The sequence below is a fragment of the Notechis scutatus genome, chromosome 4 (genome assembly GCF_049901735.1).
Source record: "Notechis scutatus isolate UNSWTSFEM ecotype Mainland chromosome 4, rNotScu1.2, whole genome shotgun sequence".
Lineage (NCBI taxonomy): Eukaryota > Metazoa > Chordata > Lepidosauria > Squamata > Elapidae > Notechis > Notechis scutatus.
In genome coordinates, this window is record NC_142012.1 from 25,438,669 (window position 1) to 25,466,497 (window position 27,829).

The 27,829-nt window shown below is 35.6% G+C and overlaps 1 long non-coding RNA gene across 3 annotated transcripts; it reads right to left on the minus strand.

The window, feature by feature from the left end:
- On the minus strand, nt 1–27,501 carry LOC148130677 (uncharacterized). 3 transcript variants are annotated; one of them, XR_015749587.1, is made up of 4 exons: nt 27,168–27,501; nt 26,697–26,757; nt 1,999–2,036; nt 1–983 (listed from the first exon to the last, which is right to left on the minus strand). It is a non-coding gene; the product is annotated as an uncharacterized LOC148130677 (long non-coding RNA). The 3 variants fall into 3 exon arrangements; XR_015749588.1 differs by lacking the exon at nt 1–983 and adding an exon at nt 1,660–1,767; XR_015749586.1 differs by lacking the exons at nt 1–983; nt 1,999–2,036 and adding exons at nt 6,384–6,485; nt 6,933–7,222.
- Nucleotides 27,502–27,829: the final 328 nt, after the last annotated feature.

Genomic DNA, 27,829 nt, shown 5'->3' on the forward strand with positions numbered 1-27,829 from the left:
AATCACAATTAATTTCATTATGAACCAGAAATTTGATGATGTGGTGGCATAATGAACATTTGTTTTTCTTCCATAATCTTCAATGACATCTTAAGTTAAACTGAGCCACCCAGAGGCATCCATAAATGGGCAGTCATATAAATGTAATATTAATGATAATAATCCAGTCTAAACATAGGGCTGACAGTGTGACCAACCAAATAATATATTAATATTCTTTCAATGTCTCTTTGTTGGATTTAGTAACTAGTCCTCCTTTGTTCTTCTCTCTATTGTTCTATTTTTTCTGAATCCAAACTTCCCAATATTGTTAGTATTAGAATGAGCTGCTTTCGAAGACCTTTGGCCAGTGGACAGCAGCAATAGATAGAGATAATCGTCACTGGTGTCAGGGGCGCCTGTGATGGTCTGAGTACTCTGCCAGCAAAAATGGGTTCCCAAGCTCTGTTTTTGGCTGTGACGGCCTCCTGCAACCCTCTACCTGTGAAAACAGAGTTCGGGAGGTCCGCATGTGGCCTTCCCAAGCTCCATTTTCACTGGCAGAGGCACCACGGGCTGGCCTTTCACTATTTCCAGGGTGGCCCTGCGAGCCAGATCTAAGTACCCTGTGGGCTGGATCTGGCCCCTGGGCCTTGAGTTTGACACCCCTGATATAAAGCAAGTGGAAATACATATCCAATGCTTTATAAGAATTTAAGATAATCTCACTTAACATGGCAGTTCTGCCTGTATTTCTGTCACTGTATTTCTGTTATTCATACAGAATAACATCATGTTAATGCATTGCTTAGGGATGCAATTCTGGTAAGTTATGGCATAAGCACAGCCAGGCTGGGGAACTGAGCTACTTTCAGCTAGGGGAGGGTGCATTGATGGCATGGATCTTTTCATGTATCTATTTCGGATGTTTCACATGTTGCAGATGCAGGAGATGAAGGCAGAGACAGGTTCTGCTTCAGTATATAGATGAAATCATTCATTTTCTGTAAACCAAGCAAAAGATATGGGATATGATATTTAATTGTCAACATCACTGGTTTATAAGCATTTTAGAATACAAATGTATCTATAAGCAAGAAGCAAGTTAATTATAAGCAGAAGGTAACAACACTGTTCTTCTCAGCTATGCATTTTTTCTTCTTACATCAAATCAATTTTAAACAGCATAGTTTGTACCAAATAAATCATTTGCTCAACACTGGCTATTTGACACGGACTGTCAGTGAATGTTGTTATGTCCTGATACTCTCAGCACACCTGCTGGACTTTGTAAATCAATGTTCATTTTTTCCCAAGCACTGTTCAACAAATACCAACCTGAGAAGAGGTGACCCTTTTAATTCCTTAATATAGGCTAGAGTTTGGCTTGATTTATGGAATCTGAGTGACCTATTCATAAAATATGTATCTGCAAGATGCAGTTTATGAGAAACTTGGCTTTTGGGACACATTAATTCTAAGTGGAGATCCAACTTTCATGTTTTATAATATAACTTTGACAGCTGTAATTTCAGATTAAAGATTTTTCATTCACATTCTCATCCTGATTGCTCTGCATGGGCCTTGTATTACCTTAATGTCAATAGCAAGTGTTAGTCCTACAGGGAGTCATCTAATAAACAGCTGCCATTTAAAGTGGAGACAGAATATTTGTTTCACCTGGCTTATCTCAAGGATGTTGTTCTTTATCTGAAGCTGGTAATTCTTCAAAAAAAAAAAATAAAGGATGAATTGTCACTATTGTCTTCTTTCTTTTCTTTGCAGAACCTAGTTAAAATAAACACCAATACTCTTGAGTTTTTCAGAAATCCTTTGTTAGCTATGTCTGTGCATCCAAATTGGTCATACACACAGTGCGTCCACAGATCAAAACTTTCATATCTCTTCCTGTGTAGGAGTTTATGCTGTAAATTTTATAAAACCCTTTTAACACGGATATGTAGATAATTAAAACAGTTTTATAGCTTTTTACCAATCATTTACTTCATTTACACTCACCTGCTTTGTTTCTAGAAAAATGTAGATTCTGCCTGAATCTAGAAGAAGAAATAAAGTAGTTTCAGAAAGGCACTGTTAGAAATAACTTCATATACTAGATTTTATAAGTCATTTCATGGGGGAGAGGGTAATGCCTTTATTAAGTAGTTGCCTTTTAAATTTTCTTAATGTGACAGCAAAGGATTATCCTTTCTGGCTGTATTCTATAATGTGTGGGTTTGTGTATGTATATACAAGACTGGAAGAGATTTCAGGACTAATGGTCTCTTTCATGGATAATTAAACTGCAAAACAAATCAATCAGTTGAAACAGCTGATGAATTTATTATATCTTCAGCAGTTTTCTTCATCCTGATGTTCTTGATGTGCACTAAAATTACAAGTCCCATCACTGTATAGCATGACTATTTACCTTTAAGGTTTACATCTATCTGTAATATTGATTGGCCGATCCTTTATAAGGAAACATAGATTTATGTAATTTTCCAGTTCTAAATGCAAAAGCTGTAAAAAATTTAAAAAGCTGACTCTATTTATTAGACCTTTTTTCATTTAAAAATCATTGTATGTATTAATGCATGGAGCAATAGCCTAAGAAAAATATTGCTATTATGACAAAGGAGTATAACCAGCAAATAAACCTTTTTCATGTGTTCATAAATGATTTTCCTATATATCATTTGCCAATTTGGAAATGCTCACAATGTTTTTAAAGGCATCTATTAAGAGAGCTCGGAAAAATATTCAGTTTTTATTGGTTACAGCAATAAATATAAACTGCAACATTTATATTTCAAGTCTGGTTCTTAACCAGACTTGAGCCTGGTTATTTTCTAACATTGGAATGCTGTGGTCCTATATAGGACAACATATAATTTGTTAGTTGGTTTAAGCATCACCACACTTTTAAAAAGTGAAATATTTTACAGATGAGGAAAGGGACTTGATAGCCATGTGGTTCTCCACTTCTATGGAAGTTCATAAATCTCCATTGAGGTAAATATTTGCTGTAAAATCTTATATCAAATTGTATTTTTCTCCTATGTATTTTATTTTAAATTTGATATATGGTATAGAGCAGTATTTTTCAAATTTGATAATTTGAAGATGTGTAGATTCACTCCCAAAATTTCTCAGCTACATGTTTGTTGAATTCTGGGATTTGAAATCCATTTATCTTAAATTGCCAAGTTTAAAAAACACTGATACAGAATCTCAATGTGTGTGTGTGTGTGTGTGTGTGTGTAAAGAACTTGATGCCTCTGTATAGAGGCTACATAGATTTCCTGAATCCTATCATCTTCAACAAATCTCTATCTTTATTTTACCTTAAAAAGAATAAATCTGACCATTTCAGTTTTTGCGAACATCACATGATTACATTACAAATCTAATAAGGTGTTGGCAATTGTTTCAGATAATTGCTTTTGAGAATGCTTAACTTACCATTTTTTTCTTTCCTTAACATCAGATACCTATTTGCATAGTTCTATTCACCATGTTGTGTCTCACATGGCAAGGCTAATAGAGAATAAAATCAGGAGCTCGCTATGTAAATATCTTAGAATATGAACATCTACATTTCAATTATGCTTCTGTGTGAAAAATAAATTATGTTGTCTTCATTACAGTGTTGTCCTACCCAATGTAACTAAAAGAATGAATCAGCTTAAGGTATTAACACTAAGTATTTTAGGAAAAATAATATAAAGCAGATTTTGTGACTATGTGCATGGAGCAAAACAGACTTTCATTTAATAGACTTGTCACAGTTCTCAAAGATCCATATTATATAGGATATTGTACTTCTTAGACTGTGTTAAACATTAATAATTAGAATTACAATAATTTCTGTCTGAGTCTCAGTGTTCTGGGTACAGTGAAAGATTCATGGTGGAAACTAAATTCCAAAGCTACTATCTAAAAGCATCAACCGCAACAGCAACAGCACTTAGACTTATATACCACTTCACAGTGCTTTACAGCCCTCTCTAAGTTGTTTACAGAGTCAGCATATTGCCCCCAATAATATGGATCCTCATTTTACTGACTCGGAAGGATGGAAGGCTGAGTCAACTGAGTCAAGATTGGTGAAATTTGAACTGCCAAATTTCAGTCCAGCAGAGGTAGCCTGCAGTACTGCACTCTAATCATTGCCCCACTGCGGCTCAATATATTGTCTATACATGGGACCTCAAGTTATCAGTCAGTTAAGGCACCAAGCAAGAAACTTTAAGAAAGTGACTGCTATTCCCATCTTAGTCACTAAGACAGCTAAGTGACTTTGAGTCAGTCACTCCCTCTCAGTCCTAGGAAGGAAGCAATGGCAAACTATTTCTGAAATCTTTCCAAGAAAACTACAGGGACATGTCTAAGCAGTTGTCAAAAGTCAATACTGATTCAGATATAAAATGGAAAAAAAACCCAGTAAAATCCTGTTTTCTCCTTATGTTATATGCATAAATAAGGAACATCAGTATTTCAGTTACAGGTATATGGATAAAAACCATGCAAATTACTTATCTCAGCACTATATCTTAATGCAGTGAAACTTGTTCCTCTAAGGAAGGTGATGAAATGAAATTCAGATATGATGCTGAAGATATCAAAATTCATTGAATATTAACTTCCTAATTTATATACAGGGAAAAATTTTGTAAATAGCTTAAAATGCTACTACAGCTTTTTTTTTTTAGCTCGTTGTGAATCTATTTCATCATGGCATTAGCCAAATTTTGGTGTATTTGACTGCATGCCATTTCAAAGGTGAATACTAGTGATTTACAGGGAATGAAAGAAAAGACCCACATTCACTTAGGAATGTAGCTATAAGCCTTAATTGATTTAAGCTGTAAATTAATTAGCAAAATATTTGGTTGGCCAGCAGGAGATATGTTTTAATAGTTGAATAAATGATGAACAGCAAGACTAGCAGTAAAGTATAGCTGGTTTCTCCATATACAGTATGGAAGAACTATTTTGGGGGAAATTCAAGGTGGAAACTATCATCCCTGTGGAAGTAAAAAGGTCCTATATGAAGAATTTCTCAAAATAGCTTCCTAGCAAAGCCAGTAGAAACAACTCATGTTTTGAAAATTAATCTCCATGTAAATTAAGCATAGATTCATAAGCTCACACACTCCATACTATAGACTCTTAAGTTTTTCTCCTTCCCAGTTCTGTAGTGTTTTAAAACAAAAATCTTGTTTCAACTATAATTTAATGAAGTTATTTCTTATTTGGCAACAAGCATGAACAATGGTCGAATCAAATCAAATATCTTTACTATGTTCTTTGACCAGTCTATACAATAAAAGAGTACTGTCAAAGGAAAAAAAATACTTAAATACAGAAATTAGTTATTAGAGAGGGGGAAAAATAATAGGACAATAAAACAGCATATCTAATTAAGATTTTTGTGCAGTTCTGTCGCTTGATGAAAATATTTGGCTACCTAATATGTGATTATAAGATTAATGTCCCTTAAAAATAATAATTATAATTTATCTGCAAGATCCTTTAGAAATTATTGGGACAATCAGAATATGTCTTGGAACATCATAGAAAGGGCACCTTATGAGGACATGGGTGAAAGTTTCTACCTCCCTGGAACCACAAGGGCAAAGTCTCTATGAGCAAAGGATCCCATAAAATCTTCACTCCAGTAGAGCTGATGGGAGGCCATCAAGTTGGGTTCTGGAAAATGCCTGTCTCTATTTGCTTAGTATTAAATTGTATAAGTATCCTGCATACTTATGACTGTCTAACAATTCAAGGGCACTGGTGATATAATTTTGGCCATCAGTGTCCCTGATTCTCTCTTTTATTATTGATTTGGTTTTCTCCAGGGTTAGTTGGCCTAAATATTCAGGAAAGAGACCAAAACTGTAAAGTTCTGCTATGTAAGTGCAGTATCAATGGTATTGATAATTATTTGATAGCAGCAGACACATCAAGCCTGTAGGATCAACTATGATTCTAAGAACTGAGATTTGAGGCCTTGTCCAGACCTCAGCCTTAAGACATATTAGCTTCAGAGCTCAGTACTGCATTGGGGGTGCATTTTGGGGTGCCAAACAAGATCCTGAGAAAATTTGAACGATTTCATAAGCTTTCAGGTATGAGCAATGGTCAAGTATCACTGGATCTATAGTCTAATGCAATTTTCTTAGAACTGAGTGAAATTACATTTCTACAGTTGTATACACATTTATTTACTAAAATTAATATCTAGAAACCTTATTTTATCCATTCTTGGCAGAATAAACCAGTAAAATATTAACCTTAGAATTAAATGAAACTGGTTGATATCTATTAATAATTCTATATGTGTAAATAACAATTAAATGCTCTGTTTATATTAATATTTATTAGGAGACATGTTAGTTGCACAGGCCAATTCTAAGCAGTTATGGACTTAATGTGTTATGCTGGAATGTGACTCTAGGATTCATTTGAGGATCCTTCCATTCCTTTTGGGATAGGACCTGTAAATAACAATAATTGGATAATCGATTAATAATATTTATACATTTCTACTATCTATGTACTTTGGTAAGCTATTTTAGATATGAAAACTTATATAACAAAGTTTTTTTTTTCCAGTTCAGTTTAATTATACCATGTGGAAAACAACAAGGTATTCCAGGAAAATTGGGGGCAGAAATCAGTCCAGAAGAGGCAAAATAAAGTACTGAAAAATTAAGAAATCCCTGAAACTCATTATTTCTTGAAAATGGAAGAAAGCTAAATTTTAAGTATTTATCCTTTTATCCTTTCTTTTTAACATTCATACATTTCTTTTAATGCATACATATTAAAATGATGCAAAAAAAAGTAAAAGAAAAAATTGAAGCTCATTTGCAGCAAACAATCATCACCATAATTTTAAAAGTTTCCATCCATCCTGGTACAGTCAGTGTTTCAGTATTTACCAGAAACAGATGTAGAAAGTCTCTGGGGGCTAATAGGCTCTTGATTGGTATTTGTTCAGCACAGCAGGGTCTGGTGTGTGATAGCTCTGCTTCTGCGTATTGATAAGTGTGGGCTGATGACGGGAGGTATAATTTGAAGGCTGGAAGAGGCTTGTTAGCTTTCTGTTGCTGGATGGAATGAAAGACACTTGTTTATTTAGAATTCTTAAGGCTTCTAGGATCACTGTGAAATCTGTTAGTAGGATTTTTTTCCCCTCCGAATTTTCCTTCATGTCTCTCGGTGGAAGTATCTGGTGATGAAAGAACTAACATGATTTATCTGTTCCAGAACCTACAGACAGATGCTGTTTTTCTCCTATTTGCTCCCTCCTTCCCCCTCCCCTGGCTATCCCTCTCCCCAACCACCCCACTAATCCTCAATAAACTGAACAACAGATGAAATCAGGTGGGCAGTTTTAATGCCTGTAAAGTTAGCTAAAATGGTGTTTTTACAAAGTAAAATTATTTTAAATACAATCTCCCAAATAATGAATGAAATGAATGATAAATTTATCCAGGTAGTAAACAATTCTACATCCTAATTGCTACAATGTATATCTGGGTAATATTAATTTTTCAATATAATTTTAATTTTACAGGCTTTTGACAATTTTAAAAAAAACAAGGAGGGATTTAGAACTTAAATTTCACTGTGTTTCTACTGGTTTCTACAGTTGTTTTATGTCAGACAAATTTTGAGAAAAGTAGAGTATTTCCTTGTATTATACTTCTCACTATCACATTTCAAATACCATATGTGACTGTAAGAGGATATAATTTAGTATTCAGACATCCTCCCTTTAGAAAATTATTCACCCAAGGTGAGATTGTCCCCCAGCCTTGTGTTCTTCTGGAAGGTCCTCAAAACTTTGTTTTTGGGAGGAGAATTGGGAGGGGAATCCCCCAGAAGTGTCCATTCAGTTTTGTGTATGTGTCTAGGTTTAGACTGAATTTTAATTATTACAGATATCTAATTGTTTTATTTAAATTGATTTAAATGTGATTGTTAGCTTGTGTTTTATTGTGCATACTGCCTCAGAGTTACATGTAAGTGAGGAGAGCAGCTATATTAAATAAACAAATAAATAAATAAAGTGGGGAAACCAGATGGTGTTATCAGAATAATCAAACAAAGAAACTGTTCAAATACTTGTGTTCCTGTAAAAGAGAATTGATGTAGCTCAAAGTTGAACTAGGAATCCTTGGTGCTTTCTGAGCTTGGATGTTTGTTTGCAAACATTTCATAATCAGATTAGATAATATCTTCAATGCTACAAATGCTAATGCTGAAGATGTTATCTAGTTGAGACAAAATGTCTGCAAGCAAACAACCAAGCTTAGAGAGCACCAAGGACTCCACTTCTGTTCTGATCCATAGAATCTGGAATGTCACATTGGTATTATTGAATTGGTACTATTCTTATTCATTATTCTCAGCTGATGTAAATTGATGCAAGGAAGAAACTGGGAAATTGAGAAAGTTCAGGGCTATACGAACTGTACTATAGCAGATCTAAACTACAGGTGAGGAGTCTGTATGAGGAAGACATACCAAAAGGCCAATTGAATATGAGGTATAATAAAAAAAAATATTGAAAATAGTGATGTCACCATTAGAATTTTCTTATAAATCAATGTGTAACAGCATCAGGAATGTTCTGTTCAGTTCTGGTCACTATGCTTCCAAAATGACATAGTGGAACTAGAGAAGGTTCAAAGGAGGGCAACTAAGATGATAAAGGTGATGGAGCACTTTCTGTATGAAGAAAAGTTGCAAAATTAAAGGCATTTTAGTTTAGAAAGGATGTGAGAACTTACGGTAATTGAATGTATTCAAGCAAAGCAAACTTGTTTCAATGAGTCTTAATACTTAAAAATATAACAGTTAAATACTTGATCAGTTTTGGGGAATACATTCTATAGTTCTCCACACCCAATACTGTATTCTACCAAAACTTTTTTCTTTATTCATATTGAAGTTTGTAATATAAGAACGTAGGGAAGAAATCTTTCTTTTTTTAAAAAAAATAACTAATTTTAAAAGTAGTAAATACAATAGCTTGAAGGCTGATTTAAGGCAATCTAGCAGCTTTGTCAAAATGTCAGGTAGATTTGCCCTCAAAGACCATCCCATTTTAGTGAAGACTTGTTGACCTTGTTGATATAAACCAAATGTCTGCAACTTAGTTCATTCAGGCAAAAGTTTGTGACCCTTAACCACTACATTAACATGTCTAATTGTAACTGACAGGGCAATTTCCTGGTGACTGTTGTTTGAGAGAAGCAGAGTTTGAAGCTACTAGCAATCTAAGACCTTTGACTGTCATATTAACACTTCTAATTCTAATTGACAGAGCACTTAGGCAAATGCAATCCAAGGACTGTTGGTAGACAGTTATATTTATCATCTGATAAAGCAGAAACACTAAACTAAGAAAATACCTATAGATACACAAGCTCATTGAACTGCTTATTTAATATGCATATGTTCCCTTGATAGTCCATAATTTGGAACTATTTTAACTGACACCTTATAAGCAGAGTTAGTTTAAACCGTTCTTTCACCAAACCAATAACTTAAAGCAAATCTTGATAAAGTGAATTGCTTCTGCTTTACTCAAACATCCTTCTAAAGGAGAGAGAATACCCTGTTTTCATTTTAGTTGCAATTGTTTCTTTAGTCATGTTAATTGAAAAGTTCCATATATGTTACTTTTTCCTGGAAATATCTTTTTATTGCAGTCAGCCAGTTTTAACTTGACATAATTAAAAAAAAGTATTTAAAAAATTGAAATATTTCATTGCCAGAGAAAAAAAATGATAAATACTATTTGATTTGTCCTATAATTAAAAATAAGATAGACACATGTCTTATTCCAGTTGATGAAAGATAATTTGCTTTGAAAAGAGAAGAGAAATTGGCAAAAGCTCATCTTCAGAACGCAATACTTTTGTACCTGTATAGTCTTGACTTTCACTGTATGTTCATGTCTCCAGCCATTTGAAACTATCTTGGCTTTACAAGCTTAAATTTCAGCTTTTGCTTTAGGTATTTTAGCTTTTGCTTTTAGGTATCCTACCTTTATTATTTTTAGAAATAAATCAAGGCAGCAAATAGATCTAATACTCCTTCCTCCTCCTATTTTCCCCTCAACAACAATCTCTGAGGTGAGTTGGGTGGAGAGGGTGACTGGCCCAAAGTCATCCACTCTGTTTTCAAGCCTAAGGCAGAACTAGAAGTCACAGCCTCCTGATTCCTAGCCTGATATGTTAACCACTATACCAAACTAAGAAGCTCCCTTGGTTCAATTTGAGAAGCCAGGAAGGTTTCAGAGCAATAGAAAGATCAGCAACTGAAAATAATATCAATTGTCATATCTCCTGTCACTTTCATCAATAACAGATAAAAGATAACAGATAATCAGAGTTGGAAGGGACCTTATAGGTCATGTAGTCCAATGCCCCCCTGCCCAAGTGGGAGATCCTACACCATTTCTGACAAATGGCAGTCCAATCTCTTCTTGAAAGTCTCAAGTGATGGCGCTCCCACAACTTCTGAGGGCAAGCTGTTCCATTGGTTGATTGTTCTCACTGTCAGAAAGTTTCTCCTTATAAAGAAAATGAACTAAAATAAAATACAAAAAGTCAAAACAAATTCTCAAGCAGAACAAGAATAAGGTAGGAAAACTGAAGCTTCTTTTATAGGAGTCTAAATTTTTTGAAACATTGCAATTTAAATTTTGGCACAGTACAGGGAGTCCTCAACTTAAAATCACAGCTAAGACCAGAATTTTGGTTGCTAAGTAAAGCAGTTGTTAAGTGAATCACATTTGCTTACTGGTCCTAAGTTACTTTTTCCAGTGCTGTTGTACTTTCAATGGTCACTACATGTTTCTCAGGTAATTTCCCATGTATCTGTATTCCATTGAGTATCTTAACAGAAAGCCTTCCTAATAATGCAAACCCAATAAAATCCTTTGTCTGTAAGAAACCAAATACTGAGTAGGTCAGTGGATAAACTATCCACTTAAAATGAAACAAAATTATCACTTCTGTTCGCTCAAGTAACCCCAGCCATTTTAAAAGAACTAATGATTCTAGATCACATTTCATATGCAGAAGTACTAATTTCAGGTGTAATAAACTGTGTTATTAAATAGTTGTTTCTGAAGTTTCTCTTTCTACAGAAGAGTATAGGACAAGTATATAGAAGAGAAAGGAGAATACTGTTCCTATTATTCTTTTAGTCTTAGCATTGCTTACTCTGGAATGGATCCAAAAAACCTTGCATCTTGATGTTGTATTTGAATGTTGAACAACAGCTTTCTATGGCATATCTTTTTTTTTAAATGTGTTCCAATCATGATACATAATATAGTATCAACCTCTACAGGTCAAGCCACAGGAAATACTTTCTTATTAGTGATTGGATATGCAACCCATTGAGCATATCCAACATAGATCTTTTTAATGGTTTATAGGACATGAAGCTGACAACCACTGCACCAATTATAATGCAGGTTCCAAACTCTTTTTAGAAACAGTATATATGGACTGTATAGCAGTAATCCATCCTGTATATGCATTGTTCTATTGGTAGAAGATAGCTGTATAAATTTGCTTAATAAATAAAATAAATATATACCATATACCAATCACCACAACAAGCTTGTCCCATAAATTACTTGGGCTCAAAACAAGAAAAAACTGTTTGTTTTGCATGTTTTACTCTGAACTCTGAATCCATGATTAATCACTCTACTAATCAGGATTAGATATACCTAACAAAGTTAAAGATTCAGTTTGTTTATCCTTGTTTGAAATATTACCATGCCAAGCATAAGTTACAAACTTTGATGTGTTTTTTGGTTGTTATAAATAAGTATTTGGCCACACAAATGCAAAACTATGTATCTTGTATGCAAAATACATCTATGTATTAAAGTAAACATAAGTTTGGTCTAGTGGTTAAAGCACCAGGCTAGAAGCCCGAAGACTGTGAGTTCTTGTTTGGCTTAGGCATGAAAGGTGATTTGGTGGCTTTGATTCAGACCACTCACATCACAGAGTTGTTGTTGTTTGGAAAACATTATTAGATTTTTTTTAAATTTTTATCCTGCCTTTATTTCTTTATAGGTAACTCAAGTGACAAACATACCTAATACTCCTTCCTCCTCCTATAGAGTTATTTATAAAAATAATAAAGACAGAATATAAATAGAAGGAAGGAGGGAAGGAAGGAAGGAAGGAAGGAAGGAAGGAAGGAAGGAAGGAAGGAAGGAAGGAAGGAAGGAAAGGAAAGGAAAGGAAGAGATAGAAAGAGAAAGAAAGAGAAAGAAAGGAAGAGAAAGGGAGAGAGAAAGAAAGACAAAGAGAAAGGAAGGAAGGAAAAGAACAGAAGAGGAAGGAAGAAAGGAAGGAAGGAAGGAAGGAAGGAAGGAAGGAAGGAAGGAAGGAAAGAAAGAAAGAAAGAAAGAAAGAAAGAAAGAAAGAAAGAAAGAAAGAAAGAAAGAAAGAAAGAGAAAGAAAGAGACAGGAAGGAAGGAAATAAAGAAAGGAAGAGAAAGGAAGAAAGAGAGAGAGAGAATGAGGAAGGAAGGAAGGAAGGAAGGAAGGAAGGAAGGAAGGAAGGAAGGAAGGAAGGAAGGAAGGAAAAACTAACAGAAAGCCACTGTACAAGATCTGTCTTGGTTGGAAAGTTTGGAATGATCAGAAAATAGTACCAGAACTTCTGTTGCTAAGTGAGTGAGTCACAAACAATTTTACATTTTTTTTGCCACAGTAGTTAAGCAAATCATATGGTTGTTAAGCAAATCCAGCTTTGCGTGGACTTTGCTTGTTGGAAGCTGGCTGGGAAAGTCTTAAATGGCAATTATGTGACATTCCCTCCCCCTCAGGATATTGCAATTATCATAAAAACATGCTGGCTGATTGACTGCATGATTCACTTAGCTGTAATTATTTTAATCATGTGACTGTGGGATGCTACAACAATCATAGGTAGTCAAGGACTATCACAAGTCACTTTTATCAGTTTAAGACTACCTGTTATATAATTGGCACTGGAACTGAATCATACCTTATGGTATTTGGGGATATGGGACTTGATCTATGATTGTGAGCGATAGATTCCATAGGACTGTGATTATTACAAAGCTTCCATAAGCAACCTAGCTGGTGGGGGAGCCCCAATATTTAGCCTTTCTGAACAGACCAGCGTTTATGGGAAGTTTCCCCATCTTCTTGATTAGGAACACACATATGGATATATGGTGAGCCATGCACAGAATTTAATAATATGTTATCAACTTCTCCCTACTTTCTGAAGCAAGTTAACAATTATGTCCTTTGTAACTACTCCATTTTACTGCTCCCCCCACCTTTTTTGTTTACATTTAACACTTAACATTGAGAATAAGTGACAGATTAATAGGTAACTTTGTAGACACTGTATGGGGCGATTTGTTCCTAAAACTTTTGCCAAAATACCACACGTCTTTGAGAATAAGCATATTATCCACATTTATGTGCACAGCAGCTGCTTGATTTGTTTAACAGAAATTTTGTAGCAGCACAAATGACAGTTTAGCATATAGGATTCCTAAATATTAAACAGTAAAACTCTAAACATATCCCTTTGTTCTTTGACAGGGATCTCTGATTATATATTATCATATTATAATCAACTAGTGCAAATGAGTGACAATTAAATTTACTTTATAGAAGAAAGGAAGTGACCATAATGAAGGATTATAGAAACCACTTCTAGGGCAAGGAAGTTTCTTCCTTCCCTCCTTGTTCTCCTCTTTTTCAACACAGTGCAATGTTAGGCAGTGAGAGACCAAGCTTTCTGGATAGTCATACTTTGATCTTAAATGGTGGGTGGGCCCCCTGCCATCTCATGTTATGTCAGCATATTTCTCTTCTAACATTCTCCATCCTTCACATATTCTATTTCTTGAAGTTGGAAATACCGAGAGGTCACATATTTCTAGATTTTGATGGAGTGAGCATTTTTAATTCTTCCACTCTGCTTTATTTTTTTCCCCACTTTGACACATTAACTCTGGCTGTTCTTTTGAAGGACAAGATATTCTTGCCAGGTGGATATTCCCAAATTCTCACAACTCTGTTCATATGGTCTTTTATCAGAATGTCTCTGAACAGTGAGAACTCATAACTCATATGAATGGGAAACAGTTGGGGGCTTGCCACACTTCATCCCTCTTGATTGTTGACATTGTTAGCAGCTGCTACTGTCAATCTATCTTTTACCAACTGGGAGCACAGTATATAAAAATGTTACAAATACAGCTTCCTTTCTTCCTCCTCCTCCTCCTCTTCCAATTATGGACGGGGAAAAGAAACCTTCTGGACTTGTTGGCTTAGTCATTTAAACTCAGTTAACTCTAACAAAATTATAACTTGAATACTTAACATGTTCAATCATTATCTGGAAGAGTAGTCTTCCCCAAACTAATGCCTTCTGATATTTTGGGAACACAAATCACAAAATCCACAGCCATTTTATGGGATTAGATATCATGTTGAGGAAAGCTGCCATTTGGAGAGCCCGGATTTTCCCTTACATTCATTTTGAACTCTACAAATGAGTGACAGACTTTAACCAAGCCATGTAAATCTATTGCTGATGGACAAGAGGAAAGAAAAGTCAATATGGAGCTCCACTCTGTTGGATATCCCAGAAAGGAGGTCAGCAAATTGGCCTGTATTTTTAAAATCAATGTTCATTCACTTCTTTCAAAGAAGAACATTTCTATAAAATACTTATAACAGAATGTGATATTCTTGCCTTAAATAAGTATGAATCTGCCTTTTATTGTAGTTATCTCTACAGCATTTTATATGTCTTTTCTTGGTTTGTTATCATTCTACTAAACCCTAAGAAAAATCTAAAGAACTTCTAAGTATCCCATGAATTTTTAATTGTAATAGTAGCACCACTTGGAGAAAAAAAAATCTGACTTTGAAAAATTGTTAGAAACTGTTCTTTATATTCAGAGTAACAATCTAACACATTTCCCACAACAAATTTGGTGGATAATTTTTTTAAAAAGTCCAACAATAAACAAAGCTGTTGTCTACAGTTCTTGGTCCAGATTCAGAAGGTTTGGAGGGCTAAACTTTTACCAAGGAGGCATATGTTTAGTTCTCACCTTACTTGGGATTGAAGAGAGAAAGTGATGCAGCAATGATATCATTCTGTTGAAAGAGCAATATTCCTCACACTTACCCTGAAGTTACAGAACAGATGATGAGAATGGTGTTAAGCTGCCGGAATCCAAGTTGGATCTCAGCTTAGTACATATTTTTGTCCCCCTTCCCACAGTATTCATAAGTAATACTAATTAAATACCAACAATACTAATTCTATTAAAAGACCATTATTATACAACATACAACCTGAAGATTTTGCCAATTCAGTACTACAAGGGTCTTGGATAGAGTCTAAAGGTGAGAGTGGAATATATTGTATTCTGCTAATATTTGCTTCCTTCTAAGAAACAGATTTATTTCTGAATTCAGACATGAAAGAGAAGGTAAATGGCATTGCTAAACTTGAGGAGAATAAGGAAATAGGGTAGAAGTGTGGGAAAGAATTGGACCAATGGGGGAGAACAATGTGGAAGGGAGCAGGACAATATATAAGAGTCTCCAAAAACATCTTATCCGAGGTGTTTCTGGATAAGATGCACCTTGTTATATCTTTTTTTTTCCTATGAGAGAAAGACACCCATTCATTTAAGAGGAAGTTTATTTTATTTTATTTTATTTTATTTTTATTTATTTATTTGATTTGTCAATTGCTTACAAGATAATAGGTATAAGTATATACATAGTTATGAATACATGAAATGGGTACATATAAGAAAAATAAAAGAAACAATAGGATAGGGACGGTAGGCACATTGGTGAGCTTATGCACACCCCCTACAGACCTCTTAGGAAAGGGGTGAGGTCAATAGTAGACACTCTAAGGTTAAAATTTTGGGGGTTTGGGGAAGAAACCACAGAGTCAGGTAGAGTATTCCAGACATTGACCACTCTGTTGCTGAAGTCCTATTTCCTGCAATCAAGTTTGGTGCGGTTAACCTTGAGTTTGTATCTAATGTGTGCTCTTGTGTTGTTATGGTTGAAGCTGAAGTATTCATTGACAGGTAGGACATTGCAATGTATGATTTTATATACCATACTTAGATCAGACCGAAGACGGCGTAATTCAAGGTTTTCTATGTCTAGAATTTCAAGTCTGGTGGCATAAGGTATTCTAGTTGAAGTTGAAGCTGGAGCATCCAATTCCAGCAATGAGGTTTAATCTTGCTTTTATAAGAAAGTTGTAATCCGACAAATATCTGCTAAATATATGCTTGTTTGATTGATATATTTATATATGCCTATTTATAGTTATGTCTTGAATTTTAATAAAAAGTAATACAATACAATCAGGGGTGGGATTCTACCAGTTCGCACCTATTGCTAGAACAGGTTGTTAACATTCTAAGCAGTTCGGAGAACCGGTTGTTAGAAGAAATTACTGGCCTAATCCTGTAAGGAAGGCAGGAAGGAAACATTCTGGTGTTGCTTACAGAAATTGCCTCTCCATTAACCCTTATTACATTCTTGGCAGGACTAGACTTCCTGTCTCAGGAATGTCTCTGGAGGTTTTTTTCCCTCCTTTGCTGGTACTTTGCTTGTGTGGAGTGACCATTCAAAGTTACAATGGCACTGAAAAAAGTGACTTATGACCATTTTTCACACTTACGACTGTTGCAGCATCCCCACAGTCATGAGAGGCCAAGTGAGGAGATGCGTGCCTTGATGTGAGTGATATTGAGTTGGCCATGCCCAGCCAATAACATGACCACCAAGCCACGTCCACCAACTAAGCCACACCCACAGAACCAGTTGTTAAGAAAATTGAATCCCACTGCTGGATACAATACATTAGAATAAAGTATATATTCATAACATACTCTCAGGGAAGAGTTAGGGGAGGTTTCTAGTGCAGCCCCCATATAGGAACTTTATAAAGATACAATAAAAAAAATTCTCTGTGTCAAGCTATACTGTATGACATGATGAAAAAATAACTCTTTCTTTAAAAAAAGAAGTAGTAGAAGAAGAGGAACCTGATTTTACCAGGAATGCAAAACAAAAATACTTAAAAAGCTTTTCTCTTCTTTTCAAAACTCCCCACTTTCAGTTTTCTTTGGATTAATTCATGTTTGCGTCAGATTCTTCTTATCCACACTGAGAATACCCTAGGCCTTTCAGCAGTCCCAGTTCAGTTTGAACCCCACTCAGAAAAACAATTAGCAATCAATTACATTAATTAAAAGGTTTGCCCACAGGAAAAGGCAAAGCTTTAAACAATTAACAGGAAAAGGTTATTTTTTAAGAAACAAAGTTCTTTAGAAGCAGCCACAACCTGAGCGAAAATGTTTGTTTTCTCAGTGCAAAGAGGCACTCTTAACCTATTTCAGATGTTGGCAAATGACATGTTAGAGCTTCTTTTTCACAAAAGCTCTTTGCTACAAAGCACTGTAATATAAAGCACAATTATCTAATGGTTGAACTATGCCAATTAAAATATGATATTCAAAAACGTCAAGCAGCTACAGCTGCTCTCGACTTCACTAAGAGTTAGAAGTTTGACACCTCTGAAATATAGAACATTGTCAATTATGTAATCTGAGCTGGATTAATGAAGAGAAAACAAAAATATAAACCTTATTCCTTGAAATCCTGAAACACAGTTATAAAAAATTGAGCTATCTTAACAAATCCACCTAAAACAAGTAAAAAGATGATATTCCTTGGTAAAAATTGAGCAAAGTAAGTTATTTTTCCATCACACAGTAATTTTTAGTTTCTCTCAAAATTATTCTTTTTTGTTTTCAGTATTATTTTCCAATATTATAAGAAATTTGTCTTCTTTTTTTAAGATGTTATTTTATTGTTGCCAAATGTTTTTGAGCAAGTGAGCAAATGGTTTTGCTCACTTGATTAATTGTTACACAGATATTGATCCCTTCCTGGTCTTCTCTCTTTTCTGGCTGAAAAAGCACCATAGAATTTTCAATGTGACATCTTTCCTTGGGCTTTTTTAAAGCATGGGAAACCAAGCAAGCTGCAGGGCCAGGGAATTTGAGATGAATGCACAACGAAAGTGATGACTCTTCCCACACATTCGTTCCTTGGTCAGGACAAATGAAAATAAAAAAATAAAAAATAAAATAAAAAACCGCAGTTCACCAGATGAAAGTGTCATTCATGTTTTCTGCAGTAAAACAATGTTAAAATCCATTTATTTTCAATCTGATTGAATGACAAATATGCAATGTAATAATAGATAGATAGCAAGATTTGTCAGATTGACCAAAAATGAAACAAGCAGAAATGTAGAGACCAGCATACACAGAGTGATAATTGTATTAGAATACTAAATTTACAACTTAAGGTGGCCCAGGAGGTTATAATTATATAAAAAGTAAGCTATGGATTATTTAAAAAATCTAAATTTCTATATACAGACAATTCCCTACTAATAAATAAGTTATATTCTGAGAGGCTTGTTCATAAATCCATTTTGTTTGTAAGTCCAAACAAATATAAAATATAAGAACAATACAGTTCTTACCTTAATAAATTATATTTTGTATTCTCCACCCAATTGATTGCTGGCTAACGCTAACCATTGCATCTTTCAAATAGTAGTGAGTGCCTTGGTTTCCTTTCACTCCTTGCTCCTGGTGGGCATTCAAGGACGCATTCCCCTGGTAATGGCAGGAGCCTAGCTTTGGGTCCAGAGGATGTCTCCTGCATGGATCCATTTGCCTTTGACTGTCAGTGCTGGGGTAGACCATTATACCTTGGGCCACTGGGACCTTTTTGGGAAAGAGCCACTAGCAACGCAACTGGGTGCCATTGCTTTACACCACCGTCAAGGGAAGAGATAAAGTTCATGCTGGTCAGTCTTGATCTAATGAGCAGCAATGCAGCCCTCCATTCTCCATTGGGATAAGTGAGAAACATTTTGTGGAGACTTCCCAGTGGTAGGAAAATCCCGGCTACAGTTCCTGATGAACGTTTTCACTTCTTCCTTTTTTCCCATTTCTGCACTGTGACCCTCTCCAGGGGCATTTAGGGAAGATGTGATCACTGACTATCCTTTCCTGTAGTCTTGTGCATGTGTGTGGCTTGGCTTTTTTCTTCTCTACCTTATCAATTGTGGTGTCTGTGGCCACCTCAAGAAAGAAGCTCAACAGGTCATCCCTTCCAAGTCAGTATTCAGACAGAGCAGAAACCTCCCCACTTAAGCAATTTTCTTCCCTTCTGGGGCACTTGGACTATTTTTCAATTCTAAATACTAATTTCAGAATTAGGCTCCTAACAAATGTTCCAAACTCTTAACAGTGTCTTACATCACTGAACATTCCATCATAAAAAAGTACATAGTTTCTAAAACCTCAAGAAATTTTGGGATGTTAAACTAGCCATGTGATTCTTTCCTGTTGTAGATTAACTAAGGAAAAACTGACAAGATATCTAATAAGTGCTCATAAAGATTGTGACGTAAACCCCAAGGTCTTGCAAAATTGGACTGAACTGATTTTTAGAGCAGCGTGCATTATTAGACTTCCCACTGCAAATTTTCCTGCTTCAATTTTTCTATTGCAAATCAGTGAGACTGAAAATATAGTAGATGGTAATTAAATGTTAAAATAGGGTACAATGAATTAGAATTGATTTTTCCCATTCATATTTCATTGAAGTAAGTAAAAGATTTGTGACCATTCATGTCATTCCTTTCAATAAGCCTTGCAGGAGACCATTCAGTAGCTAATGCACTTAATTTGAAATAGCCTATGTTATTACTTTGAACAAAAACAAAATATAGTAGAGCAATGATCCACAAATGTTGTATATGTATAGAGGCAGATTGAACAGGTCTTAAAGACTGAGAAACATAGGCATGGTGCCAAGCTTTATGCAGGGAAACATTTAACAGCTTGATAACTCAACTAAATCTGAAAGGAATTATGTGGGGCAAAGAGGGGGCATTTCTATAGCTAGAGAGAAATGGAAATTCCCTCTCATTAATAGCAAAACAGAGTTTCCTGCAATATACATATGAGGTGTTTAGCTGGTTGGTATTTATTTTTGATGATTTCAAGAGTTTCTTTTATCGGGACTTGAGTGAATAGTGAAACCACATCGAAACTTACAAGCAGATCTTCTTGTTCCACGTGTAGATCTTTGATCATTTCCAAGAAGTGGTATGAGTTTTGTACATGTGAAGCTGCTGTTTCAGCATGGGGCTGTAGCTGTTTTGCTAAGTGTTTAGCTAGGTTTTGTAGTGGTGCTCCTCTGGAGCTGACTATGGGTCTGAGAGGTATGCCTTCTTTGTGTATTTTTGGGAGGCCGTATAGTTTGTGGCATCTGGAAGATTTTTCTCTTGGGATGATCGTCTGTTGGATCTCTTTGCTCATGTGGCTGGTTATAATTTTCTTCGTGGTTATTTTTTCCAGATATGTGGTTGGAGTAGGTCTGTCAATTTTGTTTCGTATTCAGACCTATTGACAGACCTACTCCAAGACTCCACATACAAACCCATAAACACGGACCCAACCACATATCTGGAAAAAATAACCAGGAAGAAAATTATAACCAGCCACATGAGCAAAGAGATCCAACAGACAATCATCCCAAGAGAAAAATCTTCCAGATGCCCCAAACTATACGGCCTCCCAAAAATACACAAAGAAGGCATACCTCTCAGACCCATAGTCAGCTCCAGAGGAGCACCACTACAAAACCTAGCTAAACACTTAGCAAAACAGCTACAGCCCCATGCTGAAACAGCAGCTACACATGTACAAAACTCATACCATTTCTTGGAAATGATCAAAGATCTACACGTGGAACAAGAAGATCTGCTTGTAAGTTTCGACGTGGTTTCAATATTCACCCAAGTCCCGATAAAAGAAACTCTTGAAATCATCAAAAATAAATACCAACCAGCTAAACACCTCATGGAACTAGAACACGGTTTAACCAACACATATTTCATATACAAAGGACAAAGATACAAGCAAATTGAAGGAGCCCCTATGGGATCACCACTGTCACCCGTCATTGCAAACCTGTTCATGGAAGAATTCGAATCCAGAGCCCTGGCTAACACCACCCACAAACCCAAACTATGGTTAAGATACATCGATGACACATTTGTGATTTGGCCCCATGGAAAAGAAAACCTAAACAATTTCCTAACACACCTAAACAGCACACCCCCCAAAATCAAGTTCACCATGGAAACGGAAACAAACAAACAACTACCATTCCTAGATGTACTAATCTACAAAAAAACAGATGGCACACTAGGACACACCATATACCAGAAGAAAACACACACCAACCGCTACCTCAACGCCCAATCCCACCATCACCCAGCACAGATAAACTCCGTGGCCAAAACACTAATTGCCAGAACCAAACGCCTGGTAGACAAGACACACATAAAGACTGAACTATGCACCCTGACTAAAGTACTGACAGCCAACGGCTTCCACAAAAGCAAAATCACTGGCTTGATCCACAAAAACACACTGAGACATAATGGAGATCTAGAAGATGAACAGACCTATGGAACAGCTGTCCTGCCCTACATAAGAGACAAAATCAGTAAGATACTACACAGGCATCACGTCAAGACTGCCTTCAAAACAGACAGAAAAATAGCAGCCATCCTTAGAAACCCCAAAGATAAAATTGGGGGAAACCAAGGCATATATGAAGTCCCCTGTGCATCATGCCCGGCCACATACATTGGACAGACCAATAGAAGAATAAGTACCCGCCTGGATGAACACAAAAATGCAGTAAAAAAGCTGGAACACACTTCCTCACTAGTCCAACGCATGAAAGCCACAGGTCATAGCACCGACTTCAATGGCACCAAAACCCTAACCACTATAGAAAACCCCAGCCACAGAATTATCAGAGAAACCATAGAGATTGAAAAAAGACCGGAAAGCATGAATAGAAGAGATGGTTCCACCAGACTGTCAATTATTTGGAAGCCTGCACTCACAAACAAAAAAATCTCCACACCACTAGCCAGGCAAACACCTGGGCACAAACAGATCCCCCCTGATACCTCCAGCTCAAACACACCCCAACCAGGCACCCAGATGAAACCTAGCTTCCTAACAAATGACAGCCATCCATTTACTCGGAGCCAAGCTGCACTAAAAGCTTCCAATACAGGAACACAATGTTGCCAGCCAACCAAGACAAAAAAAGCCACAAAACAGACAGAAGATATTAGAAACACCAATCAAGCAGAACACAGCAAACTCCAAGACCAATAAACAGAGACCAAGACTCCCAACCAATCAGGATGGAAAAAAAAACCATTCTGGCACAGCAGTAGGCTAGCCCCAAATTTAAAACTGAAACAACTGTAGAAGTCTGACTCACAGACTAACACAATAGAGAAGCCTGATGATGGCAGATGAGATTCTGCCGAAACGTTGCTACAACTTTAAAAGCACAACTATAATGACATGGGAAAATACCCGAACAAAGCTGAATGCCATACATGTAAGTACCCGCGAAAACTTAAGAATACACACACACACACACACACACACACACATAGATATGTGGGTGTGGGTGTATTGTTAGATTTTTTTATGGATTATGACCACAAAGATTTACAGAAAATACTTAGATAGAGAGACAGACAGATAAGTCAAATAAAAGTCAAAGGAAATGTTTGCCTTTGTATGAACAGAGATAAAGTCAAAATCATGTGAAGTATTAGCAGTGCTTTATAAAGCGTTAGTAAGACCACACCTGGAATACTGCATCCATTTTTGGTCACCTCATTACAAAAAATATGTTGAGACTTTGGAAAAAGTTCAGAGAAGAGCAACTAAGGTAACTGAAGGCCTGGAGATAAAAACATGAAGAACAGTTGCAGGATTTGGGTTTGGCTGGCCTAGAGAAAAAAGAATTCAAGGTGAATGATAGCAGTATTCCAGTATAGAGGAGGGGATCAACTTGTTTTTCAAAGCACCAGGGGGCAGGACAAGAAACAATGAATGGAAACTAATTTAGGAGAGAAGCAACCTGGAATTAAGGAGAAACTTCCTAAAAGTGAGAACAATGGAACAGCTTGCCATCAAAAGTTGTGGGTGTTTCATCACTGGAGGTTTTTAAGAAGAGACTGGACACCCATTTGTCTGAAATAGTATAGGATCTCCTGCTTAAGCAGGGGGTTGGACGAGAAGACCTTGCAGGTCCCTTCCAACTGTATTCTGATTTTAATAGAAATATATTGGAAAGCACTTTTAAAGGATTTATGTACCACTATCTTTTCTCTCATACCTATAATATTTGTTTAGCTTTAATCCTCTAATTACATAAAATATTAATAAATAAACCTTGGTCACTTGGTTCATTGAAGTTAACGTGCAAGACAGTAAGGAGAGGAAAAAACTCCAAAGAAAAGAAGACCATGGAAAATTGAATATAGTAGCAGCTTTGGTCTAGTGAATAAATTGCAAGAGATTGTTAAATTCTAATTCTGTTTTAGGCACAAAAGCCAGCTGGGTGATCTGGGCAATCATTCTATCTGAGCATTAGGAAAAAAGTATCAACATGCCACTTCCAAAGATGGTGCAAAGAAATTAGTATCTCTTTGTGTACAGTATAGCTCCAAAGAAGTTGCAATTCAGTACAACAGAACATGGCTCATATGTCAGTATTACCAGATTTACAAAGGAAAAACCCTTCCTCATGTGGAATTTAATAACATTTTCCATCCATCTCAGCTGAGGGCATAATATTGATCTAAAAGAACATAATTGCTTGGTAAAATTTATTGTTTGTAAGTTGATCTAGTTACTATAGCACTATCAATAGCACTTAGACATATGCTGGTTCAAAGTGCTCTACAGCCCTCTCTAAGCATATTGCCACCAACAATCTGGGTCCCATTTTACAACCTTGGAAGGATGGAAGGCTGAGTCAGCCTTGATCCAGTGAGAATCAAATGCCTGGAAGTCAGCAGAATTAGCCTGCAATACTGCATTCTAACCACTGCGCCACAGTGGCTTCTACAATGCTGCTTTGAAGTATGCATTGCTGGATCCCAATTGAAGTATGCATTGCTGGATCCCAATTGTACTCTTGGTGAGATTTTTACTGTGTTATGACTGTAATTCTATATCAACAAGTGCTTAGATGCCATTATTGATTTTGTCTCCATGCCATTATAAACCCAGTTAATCTAATTTCAGTTTGAATTTTCTATCAGGAATCATATTTTATCAATTAATGTTAGCTGTGTCATATCTTGAGATGAAAAGAAATCTTTAGCTAGTATGTGAACACACACAGCCATGCACTCATTTTGACTTCAGTAAGTCCTGCTTCTAGCTGCAGGGTAATATTTGGCATACATTTTGCCACTTGGAAGCGCTTTCTCAGGAATTTTGACTGAACCCTTTCCAAGTTCTGATAATTAATTCCTGGGTTTAATTGGACTCTGTATAAGAGCTGGGATAATGCCTTGGCTTCAAAAAACTAGATGGCAGCTGGTATGTATTGTATATCTGTGACCATAACTTCTGAAAATGTTTTTAGATTCATCATAGAATATTTTTTAATAAAGTTAATGTGAGAAGCTATCAGCAGGTTCTGTCTCCATTTTAACATAAACATAGTCATAATAGAAATTATTTCCCGAAGTCCTGCTAGTCCTGCTAGTCTTGTACACCAAAAAGATGGGATGTAGTGGTTCCTTTTTTTTGCAATATTATTCCCTCAGAAATAAGGTTGGCTTACTCCTAGTTATTTTTCCAGAAGGTTCTGAAAATCTGGTTTTGTCAATGGGCCTGTTGTTGATTTGGGGCCAATCAAGAGGCTTGTATGATTATATTTGTTGCTGCTACAGGGGGGGTGCTGAGGAGGGTTTTCAAAGTTTTTTTATTGCTGGTTTTTAATGTTTAATCCACCTGGAGTCACCATATGTGAGTTGGGTGACCATATAAACCTATTTAATAAAGAAATAAACACCAGAAGCAAATCCATTATTGTCTCTGTTATCTCTCTTTGAACTTATCTATAGAAACTTTGGGATCTGCTAGGAAAAAGGGCAAGGAGAAATAACTTTAATCTCTAATACTTTGATGCAATCACACAATATGCTTTCTTTGCTTACCAATAATTAAATATTGATTTTTATTATTTATATTTTTAGGCTATTCTTTTAACACAACTTAGAAAACAGAACAGAAACAACACAAATAGCCAGCATGAAAGTTTGGCCCATCAAAAATTGTAGATTCTACATGCTTCAGTTTTCTTAAGATTAAGCTCTACTATGTTTATCTCATTTATTCCAAATTGGCTTGTAGATTCCTGTGCAAGGGTTTCATAGCTTTTCTGGATCATTAATTTCAAATGTGAGGATGTAGCGTACACTAATGACACTTTAATTCATTCCCAGATAGATCTCTAAATACATTTAAAATAGTTCATATGGAGTCTGACCAAGGGTAAATTTATGAACTATCTATGTAATTAATAAATTAAACCACATTTTTTACCCTAGACGCAGTCATTTAATGGAAAGTGGTTTGTAGTATACAATTCAAAGCAAATACGTATACCTGCTCTAAATTTTTTTTAAAAATGGGTAAGAATAGTATTCCCCTTCGTTGTAAAAACATATACTAATTCAGCTCCCGCATCCTGAAGCCAATACAGACAAATAACCAAACTGTTAAATAGTCTGAAAGTTTATTAACAAGGTTCCCTATTTTTAACTTTATGCTCACTAAAATTTCCTAAGGAGATAGAGCAACATGTGAAGCTCATATCTGGCTTATTTTAGGTTATTCATTGTTGGAGGTAAAAAAGAAACAGTCTAGACATGATAGTGGATTAAAAACTAGCAACAAGAGGTTTAAGGATTATAACAGAAGGCAAGTGTAATCTTCCCAATTCTTTGTTGGGCTTACTTTGTATCAAATGTCATCTCTTTTTGTCTAACACTTTTTTAGAGACAATGTCTCTGTTGATAGTCTTTCCCGAACACTTGCTCTGGCACTGTGTTTGGGCCACTGTGCATTTGGAATATCTAGGTGTGGCCATGGGTTTGAATATCAAAAAGGAAATGCCAGAGACTTTTCTTCAATATCATGGCTGTTTACATTTTCTTGCTTCTAAAAAATGACTAGCTTAATCATGAAAGAAAGCACCAAAATACCTGTATGTCATAAGATGTAAGCTTCACACAAGTAAAACCTTTGAATTGTTACAGTGATGAGTTAATACCCAGTTAAAGATCTTTGAACAACACCTTGAACAGTGATCTTGTTGGGACATATCAACCAGATAAGTCAATAGTTAGTTGATCTCTTCAGAAAGAACAGCAAATGAATGTAATCTTTCACTAGTAGTTTATATCAGAGTTGATTTTATGTCATCTAATAGAGAAAAGCAAGTATGCAGTGTAAGAGAAATGAATACAACAAGCATTTCTGGTTTAGAAATTATATATATATATCCATTAGTTCGTTAGTTTGTTAAATATGTTGAATGTCAGTTGTTTTAAGTTGTGATAAAACAATTGAAAAGGTACAGCACTGGCATCAATATCAATCATTTTTATAGTAGCACATTTACCTTCTAAAACTGATGCTGCTTATCTGTTTGGACAGGCAGTTAATATAACTTGACAGTCAACCTAGGCATGGGGTAGAACATATTTTAGTACCAATAAGACATAAATTATACAGTTTCTTACTTAAGAATATAACGATGTGTTACAGTTTCCTCTTCTTCCAAAAAGGAGGAGCTCAAAATGGATCAACAGCAACTCTCATAAAAATAATAAAATAAAAAGGATTCAAATTCAAGAATAATTTAAAATAAGTGATGCAGCAGATAAATAACCTTTTTTTTAAAGGAACTCCTCTAGATTGAATTTAAAAACTAGCAACATAAGAAAATGTGATGTTTCGAGAGAAAAATATCCATTTTCTAAGCAACAAGCTCTTGGATATGATTTTTCTTTAACCTATATGCTATTAACCTATATGCTGATCTAGGTTATACTGTTACTGTTTGTTTTGTTGATTTGGTTTGGATTTATACCTTTTTGTCCCTATGCAGTTGTCCATACTCATTCTGAAAAAGGCCCATCTTGGAATTTCTTTATGGAATTTCATTCTTCTGGATTTCACTGAACTGGGGGAAGCCAGGGTGTTTGTAGACTGTAGGGGAGATTATGGTATAATAAAAGACAAAACGTTGATGAGATCACATTCCATGCCCATCATGAAACCACTAAGTGCAATATACCTACTTTAAAATAAGGATTCGTTGCCCTTGAAACAAAAATATTGAATACAAATTCTTTTAAAATTCAGAAGCACTGAGCTAATCTAAAGGACATACATTTGCCACAGTAAATGTCCTTGAGACAATATGCAAGATGCTCTGAGTTTACAGTCTGAAAAAAGTGATAATGGGGTGAATTGCTAGATCTGTACTGCAATATAAATTAGTAGAATATATTTATGTTGGAGAGAAAAATTATTATCTAAAGCAATTTCTCAAACTCAGTTGTAAAGATGAATGAGGACAACTTGTATTTTACTTCTTTGTGAGCATAACAGAGATGCTGATAAAAGGCACCTGGCCTGGTCAATTATGATGCCAGATTTGTAAAGCAAACAGAACATAACTTGCACAGGGTAGAAAAAATTAAATTAGATTAAATTCATTGTGTGTTCTTGCAACTGATTTCAAGAGAA